The 19,954-nt window shown below is 43.6% G+C and overlaps 1 protein-coding gene and 1 non-coding gene across 4 annotated transcripts in view; both read left to right on the top strand.

The window, feature by feature from the left end:
* Positions 1-19,954, top strand: part of TSHZ2 (teashirt zinc finger homeobox 2) — a 411,205-nt gene that overhangs the window by 339,734 nt on the left and 51,517 nt on the right. The window lies entirely within an intron of this gene.
* Positions 12,331-12,403, top strand: TRNAA-CGC (transfer RNA alanine (anticodon CGC)). Its single transcript has one exon. It is a non-coding gene; the product is annotated as a tRNA-Ala (tRNA).

Raw genomic sequence — 19,954 nt, 5'->3', positions numbered from 1 at the left:
AAAAATTGTGACAAAATAAACAAACTATTCTTTCTTGGGAAACACTGGATTCGATGTTTTCCATCCCACCCTGGCTTTTCAAACCCTGGATTAACCACCTGGTGAAGACAGGTACCAGGTGATTTTTTTTGCTTATTTTGTCTGTTTCGCTTTTTTTAATCTCTTTTACCTAGACAGCCCTTGCTACATAAAAGGCCCTCAATAAACAAAGTGAGCAAGTAAATTAAGTTGTCATTCAAATTATTAGGTTAATTTTGAGTGGCGGAAAGTAACCTGACACAGACTCCAGGATATAGTATTTCAGAGACTCCTAAGCAGGGTCGGAAGCTCACGGCGCGGAAGAGATGCGCTTGTTTAAAGTCAGGCAATTAGGAGTGGACAGTCTCTTGGGATGTCTTCGCCAAGAGAAGAGCGATGGTGCCATAAATCACGATGTCTAATCTAAGCAATGTTTTAGGAATTAAACAGCAATTAAATCAAATGGGAAAGTTTCTAAGGGACACCTTTGACACCATGGGGGGTAAAAGTCAAAACAACCCCAAGAGTCTGTGGGGGGAAAATGGCCTTCTTCCAAGGGGCTTGCTGGTTAATAATTACCAAAAGGCATCTGTGGTTAAAATCCTCTTCCTTCCGGAGTCTTTACAATCTTGCCACAGATTTCCCTCGTGGAAGTCATCAGCCAGAGTGGAAAGGTTGCTGTGATGTTGAAAATGTATCAAACCACTGGAAAAGGACGTAGCAAAAAGTTTTGGCCTGGCGAAAACTAGTTTTGAGAAACTGGTTCCCAACCTGGACAGCGTACTCTGAGTCTGTTTACCCAGTGAAAGTAATTCAATGTCACCAACGTCAAGGAAAGCCCACCTTGAAGGTTGATAGTGTCTGTGTGTGTATATTGCGTGTGTGTGTGCGTGTGTGTGTGCATTATGAAAGGTTTACTAAAATTTGATCAATTCTTCCATACCAGTGTTTCCAAAAATGCAGGACTTTTACTACTATCTGCAATAGAGGTGATTTTAGGTAATATCTGTTGGGGGTGGATTTTGTTTAGCAATGACGTACTGCTTTGTATCATTAAATAAAAATACCTCGCATGTATCCATGATATTATGAATTGTTTCTTAGAACGAGGTGAAGTTTCTTAAACGTATGTTAATTTTTTCCAAAAAAAATTTTAAGCAAATAATTGAACACAGGGATAGCTTTCAGACGTGGTAAAATTCATGAAGGTTGTTTTCCAAATGGCTGAGGGTTGTGAAGCCCTGTTCTGTGCAGATCTGTGACTGTTTCTAACACAGAGTGCAGAAGAGGAGCCCACATCCTTCCTTTATTAAAATCCAATGAAAACAGCAACGGGAGTGGAGGGTGAGGATGCAGAATGCACTTTTCAAGCTTAGATTATCCAGGTTAATTATCCAGTTGGTTCATTTGGTTATAAGATTCTTGAAAAAATAACCTTCACTGCCAACACTTAACTGGACAAGGAGGTAACCTCTTTTCTGAAGACTTCAGAGGGACTGTTTACATGACAGTTCAACAGAATGGCACTGGTGTGCCCTTCTATTTTTTGATAATAATGACTATCGATATTATTATTATATTACTATTAGTTTTCTTAGGGAATCCTCTCTATCCCAAATAACTAGGAAATATTTTTAATAAAAGAGATACTATAGTGATGACAATGCTGGTCTCACCAATTCGGATTCTGTTTCAAGCTCATCCTGTGCAGTCTCTTGTGTTCATGGTTCTAATCCAGCATCCAGCATTCAGCATATATGAGATTGTGTGTGACTATTGATTCACTAAGCCTTGGTTGTGTCATCTGTAAAATGAGGATAATGATTCTCACTTCTGATTAATGATTAAATCAGAGAATGCTGACAATGTGTATAAAATACCAAGGCTGAAACAGCTCCATAATACATGCTAATTCCTCTTTGTTCTTCTTCAGAGAGAATTGGTACATAGTAAACCCTTGATTATTCAAAAGATAGGTGGCAAAACCTTTAAGGATACCTACCGCACAAAATCCCCTCCACCAATCTTTGATTTCTCGGCTTAGAATCATCACTTTTTAGACCTTTCACTGTCTCTTAGCCACCACTGCTCACTGTAGCTGTTGGCTTCCCTAGGGCAGTCATTTTCACAAAGGAGCAATGCTTTCGTGCTTCCAGAGTCACACACATGAGGATAAACGGAGGACCGCAGAGGCCCGGCTGTCTGAGATGCACGTGCTGGGTGATCCTCCAGGCCCATCACTGGCGTTGGGGGCTTGCTCTTTCCCATAAAACCTGGCTCACTCTCTGCCAAATTCACAAATGAGCTGCAACTAAGTCACAAATGGTGGCACGTCACAGACATTCAAGGTTGTCCCTAAATACCTAAAACTGTAAATGTTAAACCTGTGATTGACAAAGGCCAACTGTATTTGACAGATGCCGCATAACAAAAGGTACAAAATGAACTCATTTGTTTGCCAGTAAAAGCCCATCATCCCTAATATAATTTTCTCTGATGATCCAACTTGTACTGACATCGTGAATCAATCCATCCTTCCTTCCTTCCTTCCTTCCTTTTTCTTTCTTTCTTTAACAAATATTTTTTGACTCCCTACTAACTGCCATGCAATATGCTTGCTCTTTGGTGGGAGAAACAAACAATTAAATGCACATGGTGGGTACAGTTTTCACAGAGTACAAACTCCAATGTGTGAAATATATAATCTGCTTCATTTTTATTCTATAAATTGATTTAATTCTTTCTCTGAGCCCTCATTACATATGGAGGGAAAAAAAAAATACCTTAAAGAATGCAGTTCTGTCTGGGTAATATCTGCAGAGACTCAAACCATTCAGTCACACAAAACTCATAGTAACTACATATATGACCCCCCCCAACCCAAAACTCCCAGGGCCTGGCATGAGGGGAAGGACCAAGTTCTACAGTTTAAGTTCAAGACAGGGCTTCACCTCCTAGTTCTATGACCTTGGGCAAGTCACTGCTGCTTTCTCAGCAGTTCCCTTGTAAAATGGGATGCTAAACCCTACTTTACAGGGCTTTTGAGAGACTATCTATGAAAATGCTTTATATACTAAAACGACTACACAAATGTTAGTCATCCTTTTACGTATAGTTTGCAATCAGCCTGAGTACAGCCCTAATCCTGGCATGTACCCTCGAAGTTCAGTGTGGGCGGATGAATCTCTATGACTTTTATTTTATAACGGTTTGAGTATTACTTACCAAAAAAAAAAAAAAAAAAAGCCATGCACTATTCCCATTTCCTCCTCAATACCTCATTTATTTAAGCTTGCTAGTTATTTCAGTTCTGGAGGTATACCGTGATAAATGATTAGCCGTTCCCTTAATATAATTTCAGGAGGTAACTGAAAAACTTAGGCTTCCTAAAGAAGTCAGATCTGACATTTGCAATTTGAGGCGCTCCCAGAACACTCCTCAGGGTGACAGGGGAATTCCACCTGGGACTCTGCATTTCATCCTTTTGCTATATTGGAAATCTGAGCCAGTCAGCATGGTGCCCCTGGGAAGGCTCCCGTGACCTTGGCCAAGGGGAGGTGTGAGAGTCAACCAGATTCCCCGTGGAGCTGTGAGATGGAGGAACTTCTTCCAGAAATACAGGGAAATTTATGTCGGGAGCACACATTTGGGAGCTGGGCGCCAGCTCTTGCTTACAGACAAATAGCAGGAAGGGACAAAAGGGGGAGGGGGAGACATTTATTACTGCAGGCGAGAGACTGGACCAGGGCTGGAAACCCCAGAAAGAAGGAAAGCCAACATGCAGTCCCAGAACTGCTCTGTGAATAAAGCCATCCACGTCTAGCCACATGCAGCCATATTTACTTAAATCAAATTAAGATGGGAATATAGCATTTTTAACAATTTTATCTTTTGGTGGAGAGTCCATATCCTTCCTTTACGGTTTCCCTCTTCTGATACCCCCGAGATCCTGCCGGAGCAGTAGCTGGGAACTGTGTGCCAGATCTGCCATCACTAGTACTGACAACTAGTCCCAGCCTTGCCACTTCCCAGCTGTGTGGCTTCAGCAGAGGAGACTGACCTCTCTGGGCCTGTGTTCAATATTATAAAATTACTCTGATGCCTATTTCACCCAGTTATAAGTAAAAACACGCCCTGACCAGAAAATAAGATAATGCAGTGATGAGCCGTGTGGTATCTGCATCCCTCAGCATCCTCAAATCCATTTTTTTAGACATAAACAGAGGTTATGTATAAATTACAGTTAAATGGCATTATATTTGTCCATTTTTTTAAAAAAAAAGGAATCAATCTAGATCTTGTTATTCAGGAAAAGTATTCCATGTGTAATAGTAACAATGTGGAAAGAGGAAGCAGAAAGGAGGTAACCGTTTCTGAAAAGGGACCTTCATCGCTTTGGAATGTGACTGCCTTCTGAGTGTCCAGCTTCTCAGTAAAAAAAAAAATACAGGAAACCTCAGAAGTTAGTCTTGCACACACACCCTGGCTAAGTAGGTAAGTTCACCCCCCACAAGATGAGAAAGGGTAGTTAGCGTGTGAGGGTGACGTACTCCCAGGGAGCATTCCGGGGTCCTCGGCGTAGAAAAGCCGACCGCAGCCCCAGCGCGGCGAGGGGCAGCCCCGCACCTAACGGCGAGGGGAGCGTGGAGGCGCCGTCCTCCGTTCGGGGGCCTGACAAGCCCTTCTCACAACTCATCCTTAATATTTTACTTGTCCCCCTGTCACCACAGAGCTGGCTTAAGGTCACCAGAAGATCTTGAGCTCTAATCCAGGGTCCCCAAGCAGAGTTAGGCGATGACTGGTTCCCGGAGAGCATCTCTCGCTTACTCAGTTAGATTCACCTCCTCCTCGGGCACTGGGCTGGTTCTGGGGATAACTAGGAGCAACAGAGCCCAGTCCCTGCCTCAGGCAGGAAGGAGCTTGGAACGTCCGCAATTTCAGAAAGAAAGCTCCGGAGTCTACAATCGAGAGAGCAAAACTGAAGGGTGGTCCAGACAAGCAGGAGAGGCGAGCAGCCGCCAGTCCCACCGGGCTCAGCGGGGACGCCCCGCCCCCTCCGCGGAGCGGCAGCCGCGTCCTCGGAGGGCGTTCCATGCACCGTGCCCTCCAGCCCCGACGTGACCCTGCCTTTTCGCCTCTGGCGCAGGCTGGACCCGCTGTCCCGTATTCTGATGGAACCCACAGCGCATGTCTCCGCGTGGCGTCAGACCCAGTCGCAATGACAAGGCTCTATACTTGTATCACAAGCCTTGCCCCAGTATTTTTAGGCCCACTGTTTAGAAACACACGGGGGGAGGGGGGGGAAGAAAGAGAATAAATATGGAAATCAAACGTAAAAACTTCTGGCTCTTGCAACCAGCTTCCTGGGGGAATTTTCCTCTGTGTTCTTTCCACTTCTTCCACTCAGCGGAATGACTGCCAGTCATTAAGGAAATCTGTGAGGAGCTCGCGGTACAGGAATTGTACACCAGGGCTCCCATCCTCATTTGCATATCCCATTTTTTGATTGGCAGCTGTACATGAAATGCCATATCAGTTGAAAGTATGTTGTGAGCTGGCACTAATGATCCTATCGCTCCAGGGAAACCTGCCATATTGTAATTTGGCTATCAGGCATGAAAGAAATAATTCTAAGTGCCAGGAATGCAAGACTGAATAAATGTTTCACTGCTGCAGGTTGCCAAGGGTGACACTTCTGATTTAGTATAAACGAATGCCCCGTTGCCTTTGGGGTACCGGGAGTTTGCATTGTATCTGAGCTGTGTGTATAAAACATTAGTCTAAGAAAATGGCTTCGGTGTAAGATGGGAAACAGAGGCCTGCTCCCAGAAGGCGGCGGAATGTTTACAACTAATCACTGGATGAAAGGATTTTGCTACCTTCTATAATGACAGGCAAACAGGATTTGCTTTTCCTGAGATGGAGAATAATGGTTATGTTAACTCTGCCTCGCCTCGCCTCTTTTTTTTTTTTTTTAATGAAATGCTCTTTTGTAAAGAAAATCACATCTGTTTCCTTTTATATATGAAAGGGATATAAATTCTTTTTTCCCTCCCTCTGTGTGAATAGCCCGTTGGTGCACCTTGGAATTAAATCACCCTTTCTGATGTCATCCGGATTTCAGAGGTCTGGAAAGATGGCTGTCGCTTCCTTCTCCTTGGCTGCCGACTTCACACACTTGCCTGTACACAGAGGGGCTTTAGAAGTGGGGTGCGATCACTCCCGCTAGAATTTTCATTAAGGTCCCAGTGCAAATTGTGAGCGCACCTAGCTCCACGGGACCTCACTTTCCGTTTCAAACGCCCTGTGCACCCACCGTGTGGCATGCAGAGAACAGCTGTCTCCGAGCGGTGCCTCCTCCTTCGAGAAACCACCCAGGAAGGCTCCTGCCTGCGGCCTCAGCTGATCCTCTGGCTTCAGGACCATGTTAAGATCTATTTTCTTTTCCCTGGATTCTGTGTGGGGATATTCCTCAGAGGTGGTTTCTGCCTTTGGACTTCCTGCCTTGGACATCCTTAAAGTACAGAGTCAGACCTGTGAGGACAGAACAGAAGTCTTAGAAAATGCCATGGTCGTTTTGTACTCCAGGCAAAAGCCACTGGGGGGGTAAAAGAAATCAGGGTTGGGGAGGGGATATCCAGACCTCTTGTTCTCAATTCCTATTTGGGAAAAAAAAAAAAAAAAAAAAAAAAAAAAACCTGGCTCTTGGGCTCCCCTCTTGTTGGACGCATCATTATTGCAGCTTGCCTGCCTGCCGGTGGAATTGGCAGAAGTGGTAGTGAGAAAGTAAGGATGCGTTCAAAGATCATTGAGAATCCGGTCAGACTTACCCACCTCTACCAAACCAGCTGAGGAAACTCCCTTCCGCCCTTCCACTGTTGCCGTCTTGCCCCTACTTTTAGAACTTTTTAAAGACTCGGTCGTAATAACACAACAAATACTTGCCGGGCACCTCCTGCGTGCTGAAGAATAAGTTATGTGTCCTCACTATAGGACACAGACGCCGTAAGATGTAATGTCGTACAATGTTTCTATTCGGTAGGGGAAGACTTTTAAAATTGGAAGTAAGCTACACTGGAGATGTTAATTCAAACTCACATTCTTTACGCCTTCATTTGACACACAAATTATTGGGTTTTAGGAGACAAAAATAAAAGGGGCGAGGCCCCTGCCCTCGAGTAACTTGTAGTCCAATGGGAAACACACACCAAAACACACACACACAGAAACAAACAAACCTACCGTGATGACACAGGCACTTCTTAGAAGGTTGTGAGAAGAATGGGGCAAGAGCCCAACAACTGTGGTCCCAAGAGAAAATGCTGGCTTAGAAACACAGGAAGCAGGTGGCCAAGCTCTTCTCTGTAACTTTCAAAGAACAGCGGAGGGAAAACTTTTTTTTCTTTTTCTTTAATTTTGTGTCTATATGAGATGATGGATATTCACTAAATTTCTTGTGGGCCTCATTTCACGATGCCTGTAAGTCCAATCACGATGCCGTCCACCTTAAACTTGCACGGCGCTGGATTTCAATTATATCTCAATAAAACTGGAAGGAAAAAGAAAGAAAGAACAGTGCAGATTTAGATTTAGGTTCTGAAAGCCTCTCAGCACACCTGTGTGCCAGGCTCTACGTTTAGTTACTTTCACATGTGTTACCGAGTTCAGTTCTTCCAATGGCAAATTAGTCACTGACACTAAAATTATAGAGGTTCAATATTAAAGCAAAATGAAGCAAACCCTGCAGACAAGCAGGAGCATGCTGCAGTTCTTGACCTGCTCCCATTTGTCATTAGAGATTTTCTAAACATACAATTGTTTGAAGGTCCAGACATCCACATGCAGTGTTCCCTAGTATTCCTGCCTTTAGTGCAACTCAGTACTTCCCAAACATGAGTGAGCATCAAAATGACTGAACAGAGTTAACTCTACAAAACTGCTCCTACTGTATCGAAGGGGGACTGAAGAGATTTCCCAAAGGTAATTTTGTTCTATGCAGTTTTGGGTTCAAACACTGCCTTAGAGATCAACACCTACATGATAATGTCTCTACTGCCTGTCAAAAGGACCTTGAGAGCCCGGAGGAAGCTGTGTCTAACGCCCCATTAGGCCTGGAGGAGGGGTAGTCATGGAGGACTTCATTAAGGAGGTGACTTTCCAGAATAGATAAACTAGGAGAGAGAATTCCAGGCAGTGTGGCCAGGACAAGCAAATGCCAGGAGGTGACAGAGCGTGTATGGTTTGGGTTGAAAGGCTGGAGGTAAAGTAGTGACAGAGATGGAGCTAGGAAGGCAGCAGATGGCCATGCTCCACTGTTTGAACATTATTGGGTTGGCTACCCACTTGTTTTAAGATCTCTAGACCCGTGGCTTTCGACTGGGGTGAGTTGATCCCCAGGGGACATTGGATAATGTCGAGAGAGATGTAAGTTGTCACAGTTAGAGAGAGGTGCTACTGGCGTCAGTGGGCAGGGATCAGGGATGCTACTGAACATCCAACAATGCACAGGGCAAGCCCTGATGACGGAGAATCACCTGGCCTGAAACGTCACAGTGCTGAGGCTGGAAAAGGCTGCTCCGGGCCACTTGCTGATAGACCGCTGCTACTTGCTTTCATGTTGTGCTGGAGTCTTGGAGGCAAATGAAAAGCTGGTTTAAACTTTGTACCTTGGAATAAGGATGTCTCAAGACAAATATTTATTTGGGACTCCTATTTCCTTTTGAGCTGGGTATAGGGGTGGGCAGGGGAGAGAGTGACTTTAGAGAGAAATATTAACCTTGCAAATGTGCACATTTTCAATTCACATCCTAGTGACAGGCTACAACTTGTAATCAGTATAAAATGATTTTCCGGGAGAGTAAATGCTTATTTTCACTGTCTTGATGTTGGCACTGGATTACTTGGTATTAATCCCAGGGTGACACAGTCACATTTGGAAGCCGTGAGATTTATTTGGATGTCTTGTGGGGCCAGGGGCAGCCTTCATTTTACATCCTTGATCTTGGAGAATTTAAATAATAGAGCTGCTTTTCTCTATACACCAGTGGTGTGAAAAGGAAGTTATCCACCCAGGACAAATTCCAAGAGCCATGCAAGCCAAGAGAAGGGAGGATGGGGAAGCCACCATATTTGTCATCAACCCCATACTCAGCAGCAAACAGCAGGCACTTATTAAACATCAGCTGTGTGCTTCTTACTTGGCACAAGAGAGCAAGAAAGCTGAGCCCTGAACTCACAGGCTCCAGGGTGCACCATAACCTTCTCTCCCAGGTGTGCCCCCACCATGAGGCTCTGCTTGGTGCAACTGTTTGGCGTGAATTTGTCATTGTTCTCTCTCATCCATAGCTTTTATCTAGAACGGAGGCCAGCAAATTTCTTCTGTAAAAGGCTAAATAGTAAATATTTTCAGTTTGCTAGCCATATGGCTTCTTTTGCAGCTCCTCAGTTCTGACATGATGTGAAAGCAGCCATAGACAATATGTAAACATATGAGCATATTTGTTTCCAATAAATATGCTGTGTTCCAATAAAACTTTATTTACAAATCAAGCTGCAGAGCAGGGTTTGTCCTGGAGGTTCTAATTCACTAGCCCCTGACTGAGGGTAGCTAGTACCATATATTAAGGATGCTGCCTCCTGAATATTTAAGAAATACTATTAAGAATCATAAAAATGTTCTTATGTTTTGACTCAGTAATTTCACATCTCATAATCCAGTCCTAAGAATATCTTTATATTTTTCACCTACAAGTTTTTGTGCAAAGATGTTCACAATAGTAATACTTACAGTAACAAAAAATTTGGAAGCCATTTTATTGGCCAGATTGAGGGCATCAGAGGAAATTTTGTTCCATCTTAGAACAATAGAATTTGGGGCAGTCTTTGAAAGTGATCATCCTGAAAAGTTTTAATGATGTGTAAGGTATGATGTTAAGTCGAGAACAAGTGAGACAGAAATTGTGTATACGGTTTGATCCCAGTTAAGTTTAAATCTGCATATTCATGGAAAAGACCAATAGGAAATAAACCAAATTATTAAGAATGGTTATCTCTGAATGGTAAGATTACGGGATGATTTTTCTTCAAGTTAATCCCAGCATGGAGTTATTAGAAGAGGGCGAGTATTGGCATCCAGCAGACTTAGTTTTGCTATTTCACTGCCTGGGGCAGGTGACCATTGCAAGGTTGCTTCAGTGCTCTGAGCCTCATTTTACTTCTTTGTAAAACACATGTAGCCAGACTGTTGTGAAACTAAATAATGTAATATATATATATATATATGTATATATATATATATACATATACATATAAAATAATGTAATATATATATAAAATAATGTAATATGTATATAAAACGCCCACAGAGCACTTATAACATGGTATATACCCAACAAATAATAGCTGTTAATATCATTATTCTTTGCTCTAAGCAGTTTTGTATTTGATTGTAGTGACAGTTACACAAATGACAACTATACAAGGGATAAAATGCACAGGGCTACACACACACACACACACACACACACACACACACACACACAAGTGCAAAAATTGTCAAAACTAAAGTCTGTAGCCTAGTGAACAGTATTGGACCAATGTTGAGAGCCTGGCTCTGATAAAGTTCTGCAGCTCTAAGGCTGACGGCACCACTGGAGAAACCAAGGGGCGGGTACCTGGGACTCTTATTTTTGCACCTTACTGTGAATCTATAATTATCTTAAATTTAAAAGGTCTTAAAACACATGAAATCTTTAAAAATTCCAAGGGCTTCCATAATCCGCATTTCTTCTCCTTTGTAAGAGGTAAAACTGAGGTGCTGAGAGCCTGCTCTTCCCAGGTCAATCAGAAAATCAGCAGAAAAAAAAAAAATCAAGTCACTGGGCATCCAGGGTCTTCCCAGGTGCTGCCACCACCTCATGACTTGTCTTGTGTCTCATGGGGTTGATGTCCCCCCAACAAGGAATGTGCTCTCCGAGGCTTAAGGGTAAACCCGCCGTCCTTCATGCTCATGTTGGTTTTGTTGTTTTCCCGTGTACTGTTAACATTGAAAATACATTTTCAAGAAATTGAGAAAACTGGCTTAGAGTTGGTAGGGTTCAGCTATTCTCGCCAAAAACTCAATTTATGAATTCAGCAAATAATTGTTGAATGCCTACCGCGTGCAGGCACTGTTCCAGGTGCTGGAGACGTGCTGGTGAACTAGTCTGATCCAGTTTCCGCTCTTGAGGGATGTGGTTTAGGTCAGAAAGAGCTCTCTCTCTGGCCGTGAGCCTTAAAAAGTTCTGTGGGTGTCAACCTCCTCCTCTATGGAGAGGTCCTAGGCCTTGAATAGTGATGACAAACACCTGTACTTCCTAAACCACCTCTTGGGGGTTTTTGTAGGTTTGGTTTTTTTAACTTTTTTTTTAATTGAAGTATATAGTCAGTTTACAACGTTGCGTCAATTTCTGGCACACAGCATAAAGTTTCAGTCATCCGTATACACACATATATATATTCCTTTCCATATTCTTTTTCATTATGGGTTACTACAAGATATTGAATATAATTTCCTGTGCTAGACATTATAAACTTGTTGTTCATCTATTTGACGTATAGTAGTCAGTATCTGCAAATCTTGGACTCCCAATTTATCCCTTCCCCCCCTTACCCCCCGGGAACCATAAGTTTGTTTTCTGTGTCCTTCAGTCTGTTTCTGTTTTGTAAATAAGTTCATTTGTGTCTTTTTTTTAAGATTCCACATATGAGTGATATCATATGGTACTTTTCTTTCTCATTCTGGCTGACTTCACTTAGAAGGACGACCTCCAGGTCCATCCCTGTTGCTGCATTATTTTATTTTCTTTTATGGCTGAGTAGCGTTCCATTGTATAAAGACACCACGTCGTCTTTATCCAGTCATCAGCCAATGGACCTTCAGGCTGTTCCCACGTCTTGGCTGTTGTAGACAGTGCTGCTGTGAACACTGGGGTGCAGGCAGGTGGCTTTCAAATTAGCCAAATCCACCTCTTGTATTCAAGACAGACATCACTAATCAATCATGGTATTCTTTCCCACTGAGTTTCAAGGAAGACATGGAGTTTGAATCCTTCAGAACAAATTGGCACTACTGGCATTTTGGGTGGATAATTCTTTGTTGTAGAAGGCTGTCCTGTACATGGTAGGATGTTTAGCAGCTCCCCTGGTCTCTACCATCCACATGCCTGGGGCATACCCTGCCCCTATCCCTGTTGTGTGACAGCCAAAAATGTCTCCAGGCATTGCCCGGAGAGGAAAATCACCCCAAATGAAAATGACTGCTCCAGGGTAGGGGGTGGGTATAGCTCAGTGGCAGAGCGCATGCTTCGCATGTACGAGGTCCTGGGTTCAATCCCCAGTACCCCTGGTAAGGAAAAAAAAAAAAAAAAAAGAGTGTCCCAAACAGAGGCTACCATTGATTAGAATTTAGAGCTAACAAAAATGATTTGCCATCTCAGGACCAGTGCTCATTTCTTCAGATCCCATCTAAACCTTATATTCTCTGGTTCCATCAATGTAGAAAATGTGAACCACGTTGCTCTTGCTTACTTTTAACAATCTAGAGGAAACAACATTTTTTGATAAGGAAACTGAGGCACAAAGAAGTTAAGTAACCTGCCCAGGTTGCATGGTTATTCGGGGCAAAGCTGAAATACAAATCTACAGCTTCTGAGCCCAAAGCACCCTGTCCATCGCGCACTCCGGGTCCATCGCGCATTCTGGGTCCATCGCGCATTCTGGGTCCATCGCAGGTGACTTGGCCGAACACGCTGATCAGACAGACGACCCACAAGGCACTCAGGAGCTTGGACTCATCAGGAGGCATGTGTCTCCAAGACATGGACAAATCAGCACTTTTTGCTAAAGAAACCAATCAGAGCAAGGCCTCCTGGGTAACATGAATAAAAATGGGACCCAAGCTCTGCACTGGGGAAGCTTCCTGGAGCATGCGTGTGCTGCGGGGTGGGTGAGAATGCATGCATAAATTCCAGTACAAACATCAGTTCATTAAGGTCAGGCCAGTTTTGACGTGGGTGTTGTTCTCAGGAGAAATGCCCATCCATCACGGAAAGATATCTGTAGACCAATATAAATCTTTACTGCAGCCTCTCCCAAAATGCCAAAGGGGTGGAAACATCCATTCATTAAAAACTGCTTTCGATTCTTTTTACTCATCCCATCCACTTGCCCCAGAGCTCCACTCTGCACAAAATATAGGCTCTCCCTAGCAACTCACCAAAAAAGTTCTGTTTCTCTTTGGTTCTGTTTCTCCTCTGCTTCTGTTTCTCTTTGCCACTTCCCTCGCCTTCCCTTTGCCTTTCCACGTGGAATTTCTCTGCTTTTTAATTGTAAATAAATCAAGATAGCTTTGGCTCCTCTTACTATTCCCCTCACCCACTTCCCAGATTTAAATAACAAGACCAAGGGGCCTGGGGGTGGAACAAAGTTCTCTTTAGCATGCAGGGAAGGCAGAGAAGCTTTAGGTCCCACTGCGGGGAAGGAGAGTTCAGTCCCGGGTGACAGAAGGCGAATGGATACAAAGAATACAGGCAGATAGCATTTAACCAGATTAACGAGGTACCATCTGCCCAAGCACTTCAAAAACTGTAAAGCACAACATGAGTATATAGCATTGGAGAAGCGGTTTCTGGGATAAGAAAAATCTGACTTTGAGATGAAGCTTGAAGAACTGATGTAATCTGGACCCGTGGAAGTAGAGGTGATGAGTGAGCGGAGAAGGGTCCAGATAACGGCACCAGTGGGAGTAGGGATTCTGTGCAGGAAAGGGCTGTGTGTGTTCAGAGATCCTGGACCAGCCTCTCAGCTCCAGCTCCTGAGGCTGACTTCCTGCCTGTGGCATTCTGTGACACATTTCCAAATGGAAAACTCATTCCCAGTTGAGCTAGCCAAGTATCTTGAATAAATAATGCAGGAATTATTAAGACATTTTCCAGAGGACCCCAGCATTTCCTGTCTTGACAATGGGGCTGGATTTGACATCAGCTAACTCAAGAGGTTAAAAATTAATGCGGCCAATTCAAACTTCCCTTCCAACGGTTTTTCAATAATCTAAGATTGGGCTGAAAGATGATCGTTGTAACCAACTTCTTCAAACCATCTTAACATCATTAATTAAGTCATGCGAGGGGCCAACAGGGCGCGCCGTTGGCTTATAATCACTGTCCTGGGCTGTGGGACTAGGAAGGAACATTGAAATAAATAATGACTTTGTTGATCAAGCTATGGGATGTTAAAAGAAGGGAGTCCTTTTTAAAAAGGAAACATTCCAGTAACACACCAGAGGACTTTGGGTTAATCAGAGAGACACAAGTTAAACAGTATTAAGGATCTTAAAGGGAGCAAAACAAAAATATTAGCTCAAGAGTGGGGAGGGTAGAGCTAAGCAGTAGAGTGCTGTGCTTAGCATGCACGAGGTCCTGGGTTCCAGCCCCAGTGCCTCCATTGATTAATAAACAAACCAAACTACCCCCCAAGAAAAAAACAAATATATATATTTGTATATATTTATATTTATTATAATATTATATATAATATATTATATATATATATATATATATAAGCTCACATGTACAAGTGCTTCGTGTGTCCCAGCTGCTACCTAGCTTATCCTACCTCGTTTATTCCTGACACTGACCCTGAAAGAAGCAGGTACTAACCTCTACTGTAAAGATGAAGAAACTGAAGTGGAGGCAGTGATCTGCCCAGGGTCACACAATGGGTGAAAGAGAGGGTCAGCATGTGTCTCATCTTTCTAAGGAGCCTCCAGAGTCAGGAATCAGAAGGGACTATTGAGAAAACCCCTGCCCGGAAGAATTATAGACCCCCTAGTGCCACCAGCTCATCTTATCCAGAAAGACCAGTGATCCCAGATCAGATGGAGGCAAAACCAGTGTTTGAGCAAGGGTCTCTCACTCCCAGGAATCAGTCAGCCTCCTGGTTGTGAGATTTCCTCATCTGTACAATGGACATAAAACTGTCTGCTTCCCAAGTAATAGATTATCTAGGAAAGCTCTTCAGAAAGTAACAACATAGTAAAAAATATATGTATATGTAATAATTAGGGGTATCTGAAGTCAGACCAATCAATTTGAACAGCACTACCATTTATTAAAAGTCTTATCTGTGGGCAATTAAGATCCTTCTCTAATTATCAGTTTTTCCACCTGTAAAATGAAAATAATCGTCATTCCTATCTCATGGGCTTCTGATGAAGACTAAATAATATTATACACTCAAGGATAATCACTATCCTCTGCACATAGTAAATGCTCAATAAACATTAAATAATAATAATAATAAAAACAACGAAGAAATCATAGCCACAACACATGTTGTGCTGTGCTTAGTCAGAACAAGATTGCAATACCTATTCTGATGAACTAGAGCATGAGAGCTTAAGTAAGAAATCAAATACATATGCAAAGGGCAGAACTTTAACCTAATAACGCGACCACTCCCAAAGTTTAGCATACGACTGAAAACCGCTAATGGAGCACTGCCCATTATTCATGACCGAGCACTAAGGCATCATGCATAATGGAACAGAGCCCCTGCTAACAGCAGATTCACGCACGATAATTCAAACTTGTTTGTATGGAAATAAAGGACGAATCTTTGAAGTGAGCCTTAATGAGATTCTGCTTGATCTTCAGTGTATCTTGGGAGAAAGAGTTCAATTTTTCCTCCAGCATCCGGCTCTGGTTGGTGGCGTGTAGGAAAGAAAGGGCGAGCTTAAATTATGAATGTCTGCGATAGCAGGTGAGGATGAGCAGGGCGCTCAGCCTGGGCACGGCGGGGATGGGGTGAGGCGACCCCAGTTCTCCTTCAAGGCGGTTTCGGAAACAGAAACTTACAGAAGGGCTTGGCGGACTGGAGCCTCAGAGGACATTCCTGGTGGAAAGGGGTGTTACAGGCCTCCTGGGATGGAAACGAGCTAGTGGGTCCTGCGGGAGCCGCAGGCCTGTTAGCAGGGCCCCTGCACCTCGTCCCGTTCTGCTGGTGCCCAGTCCCACCCCCGTGCCGGCGGGGGCCTGGCTCTGCCTGGTGACTGCCGAGCTGGCTGCGGCCAGTATCTGAAGAGGTCTGGTGTTTGGTCAACTTGGCCTGATGGTCAGGAGGTCCCGGGAAGTGAGTTTGGGTTTTGATTATCAGGTGGAGAGTATATGGTTATTGAGTTTCTCAAATCAGTGATTTTAGGAAAAGCTCGATTCAAGCCATGGGCGAGGTCTGCCTGCCTGGGTGACCCTTCACTGTGTGATGAGGAGACACTGTGGAGTGCTGGGCGCAGGCTGGCCACACACTGTCGAGCCCCTGATTCGTGACAGGTGCCACGCAGTCTCTTTCTACCTTTGTCATCGATTTAAGGCTATTTCACGTCTGTGAACTTTCAGGCTCAGTGGCTGCAGCTAAGCTTCTGAAACCAAGTGCTTGTTGATTCCTCCTGCTGTTTCCACATAGACGTGGCATCACTTGAAGTCGTGATGCGTGACTCGTGCCGAAACTTTGTACCACAGTCCTCACCCGGGGACATTACAGTACCTCAGTTGATCCTCACCACAGCCCTGTGAGGAAAAAAAATACGATTTTTAGTCCCATTGTGCAGATAGGAAAACTGAGACCGTGAGGTGAAGTTATTCACCCAAAGTCACAAAGCAAGTAAACAGTAGGAGCTGGGATCTTGAAGCAAGCACCGGCTTGATTCCTGGGTTCACTGTTTTAGAATAGTGCTCCGTGCTGCCTCTCCCTCAGCTGCTGCCCGGAGAGGAGCAGGCTGCCCCAGCCTCAGTGAGACTCTCAGCCAGGCACGGTGAAGAGAGGCGCTCCACGTGCACCAAGGGGTGTATTTCAGTCCCTCCCCAGTATTTGCAGAAGAACTCTCAAACCTCCCCAAGGGAACTCCAGCATGGAGTGGAGCAGAATCGAGCAGGAAGGATGCTTTCCTGGTCTCTGTCATCTACTTCAACTGTCACCTGCATACAGACTTGACTCCAGAATTCACTTCCCAGCCATTTCCCAGTCTTGATTTGCTAAAGAAAAATCTCTCATTTTGAAGCTAACATGTACTGAGCACCTGTCACATGCCAGGCACCATGCTGAGACCATTTCATACATTCAAACATTTAATTCTTGAAACTCCTATTCCCATTTTACCAACAAGACTACTGAGGCATCTACGAATTAAGTAACCAGCCCAAGAACAGGCAGCTGGTGGATGGGGCATCAGGATATAGACCTACATCAGTCACGTGATGTGAGCACAGTTACTTCCATGTGCCTGAGGCTGTCCTCAGTTTGGGAAGGCAGCAGCAAACAAGACAGATCCAGTGCCTGCCCTCAGAGAGCCTACATTCTAGAGGGAAGAGATAGGCTATGGATAAATATACATCTGCCACAATCTAGAGATCATTCCTATGAAAAAAATCAAGGCAGAAGGAGGAACTAGAAAGTAAAAGATGTGGAAGGCATTGCTGGTTTAGACTGGGTGATCAGAGAAGGCACCCAGAGGATATCTGAACTGGCATTTGAGCTGAGACCTGATGAACGAGGGATGCAGGAAAAACACATTTCAGAGAGTGTTGGGGTTGTCGCATGCAAAGGCCCTGGGGCAGGAATGAGTTAGGGTTATGAAGGAAACATCAAGAAGGCCCTTCTGCCCTGAGTGGAATAGTGGAAGTGAGTGAGTCAGAAGGGTGAATCATGCAGGGTCCTGTCAAACTAAACAGACTCTGTCTTGGTCTTCTCCAAGGCACTGTTCATCTCCAAAGCTGCGAAATATCAAATCCATTCCTAATATCCGCTTTGCCTGAGGGTCCTCCCCTCTGCCAGTTCCCTGAATCTCTCTTTCCTTTATGTTTAGATTATTACCAAATGCAGATGCTCTGGAATCCATTCTCTTTTTAAGTAATTTGGATTAAACTGGGCTAAATGTCTACTGAGAGATGAGGAACAGAGAGGAACTCTCTGAGAAGCATGTACACGAGGCACAGATGTCCGCGCGGACAGAGACGCCAGCCTGGGTGTACATGCGGTGAGAATATCACGTAAAAGGAGTATCAGTGCGGCTGCCCTCACGAAAACATTTCCGTCTCCGAGAGCTGTTGAATTAGAAGACGCACTGGGACTTTTCATACCGAGGCACGTCAATAGCGAAGTTGCTGCACCAGCTTCTCGTTTCGGCTTAAGTCAGATATTTCCAGCCGAAGGTCTGAGGTCCTGAGGTTCCATGTGGCATCCTACCCGCTCTTAGAGCAGTAACTTCAGTCTAGTTTGGCTATTTCCTTCTGCTGAATAGATGCATTCTTTCCACGTTTGATTGCTAACTATGGCCATGAGCCCCCAAATCATAATTACATAAAATAAACAGGTCATAGGATGCATCTTGGAGGAAAAGGTGGTCTTTTAATAATCAAAATCTTTATTCATTTCATCTCATCTTTATGCTAAGATGCTGAGAGAAAAGGATTTTCAAAACATGACCTGATCTTTGAGCTCAGGAAAGAAAAAAGAAACACACACACACACACACTCTCTCTCTCTCTCTCTCCTATTTAATCAGGCCCTGACTCCGTGTCTACTCAATTACAAATTTAAGCTAAACCACCCCAGTATCTTAAGGATGGCCTTTTTTTCCCCTTCCTTTTTGTAAAAAAAAAAAAAAAAGACTGGAATTTCATTGTATTGAACATAAACGGGGGAAAGTACATTGTAGAATAAAACTTGAAATGCTTTTATGGAATTTTCATCATAAGGCTGCCTATAATGGAGTTGACCTCACATTCACCTAAGATTCCTCTGGCTCCGAGTTCAGATTTCATGCCAATTAACACGTTAATGACATATATCATTTAAAGAGCCCATCATAACTTTTATCACATCATGTTACATCTATTTCCTTGTAATTAAATCAGAATTACAGGGTGTAATTACTTTTCTTTTCCTGAATACCCATGCCTTTTCAGACATTTAAATTCAAGTTCAAGTACTAAAAGACACTTGGAAGTAACAACCTAATAAAAATATTATCAGTTAATGAAAGTGTGGGGTTTCTCCTACTATCTGGTTTCTTTTTGACAAATTCCTTTCTCCCCCTGTGCTTTGGAGGACGTGTAATGATTGGTCGTATCCAGTCAAATGCTTCATAAGTTCTTTAAATCCTCAGGGCCCTAGTCTTCATTAATATGCAATGTTCTCACACATAAATATAATTACATACAATTATTAGCGGAAAAGGATCAGATAAGGCTTATTGAAGAAATATCCTATAATTACCCAAGTCCAAGACTTCCCTTTACATGGTAATTCAACCAAGGGTTGGCGTCTGCAATCGTTCCACCTGCAAAACAGCTACTGACTTTGATTTCACTTTGGGAAGCTAATAACTCATGGCAGGACCAGAAAAGGGATAAAACACTCAACTACAATAATTCTACAAAGACTGTGGACCCAGAGGTGATTATCTGGCCACTCCTGGTCTTCCAAACCCTCCCAGACATTGAATTGAAACCTTAAAGTTACATCATACTTCATTTTTAAAATCTCATTGTAACTTCAAGGAATAGCTAAGAATGTGCATGTAGTTTACAGGCATGTGATCTACAAGGATCTGTAAGAATGATGTGAGCAGAACTACCAGGTACTGACATGTATTCTTTGGGGAACTGGACACTGAAAGTTGAATGAAAGAGGGACTCCTTTGCTGTCAGGAAGTTCTGCGTCCATAGATCAATCCAATCATTCACTGAAGTACTCATTGAGCATCCATGGTGGGCTACGGACCATTCTAGGCATTGGCCATGAGTAAGATGGTCAAGGTCACTGCCACCAAGGTGCCAACATCCCAGGGAAGGAGAACAGACCATGAAGTAGCAAACCATAGAATGAGTAAGAGAACTGCAGC

Source organism: Camelus dromedarius, chromosome 18, assembly GCF_036321535.1.
Source record: "Camelus dromedarius isolate mCamDro1 chromosome 18, mCamDro1.pat, whole genome shotgun sequence".
In the NCBI taxonomy this organism is placed as follows: domain Eukaryota; kingdom Metazoa; phylum Chordata; class Mammalia; order Artiodactyla; family Camelidae; genus Camelus; species Camelus dromedarius.
This window is presented reverse-complemented; position numbering and strand designations above follow the sequence as displayed.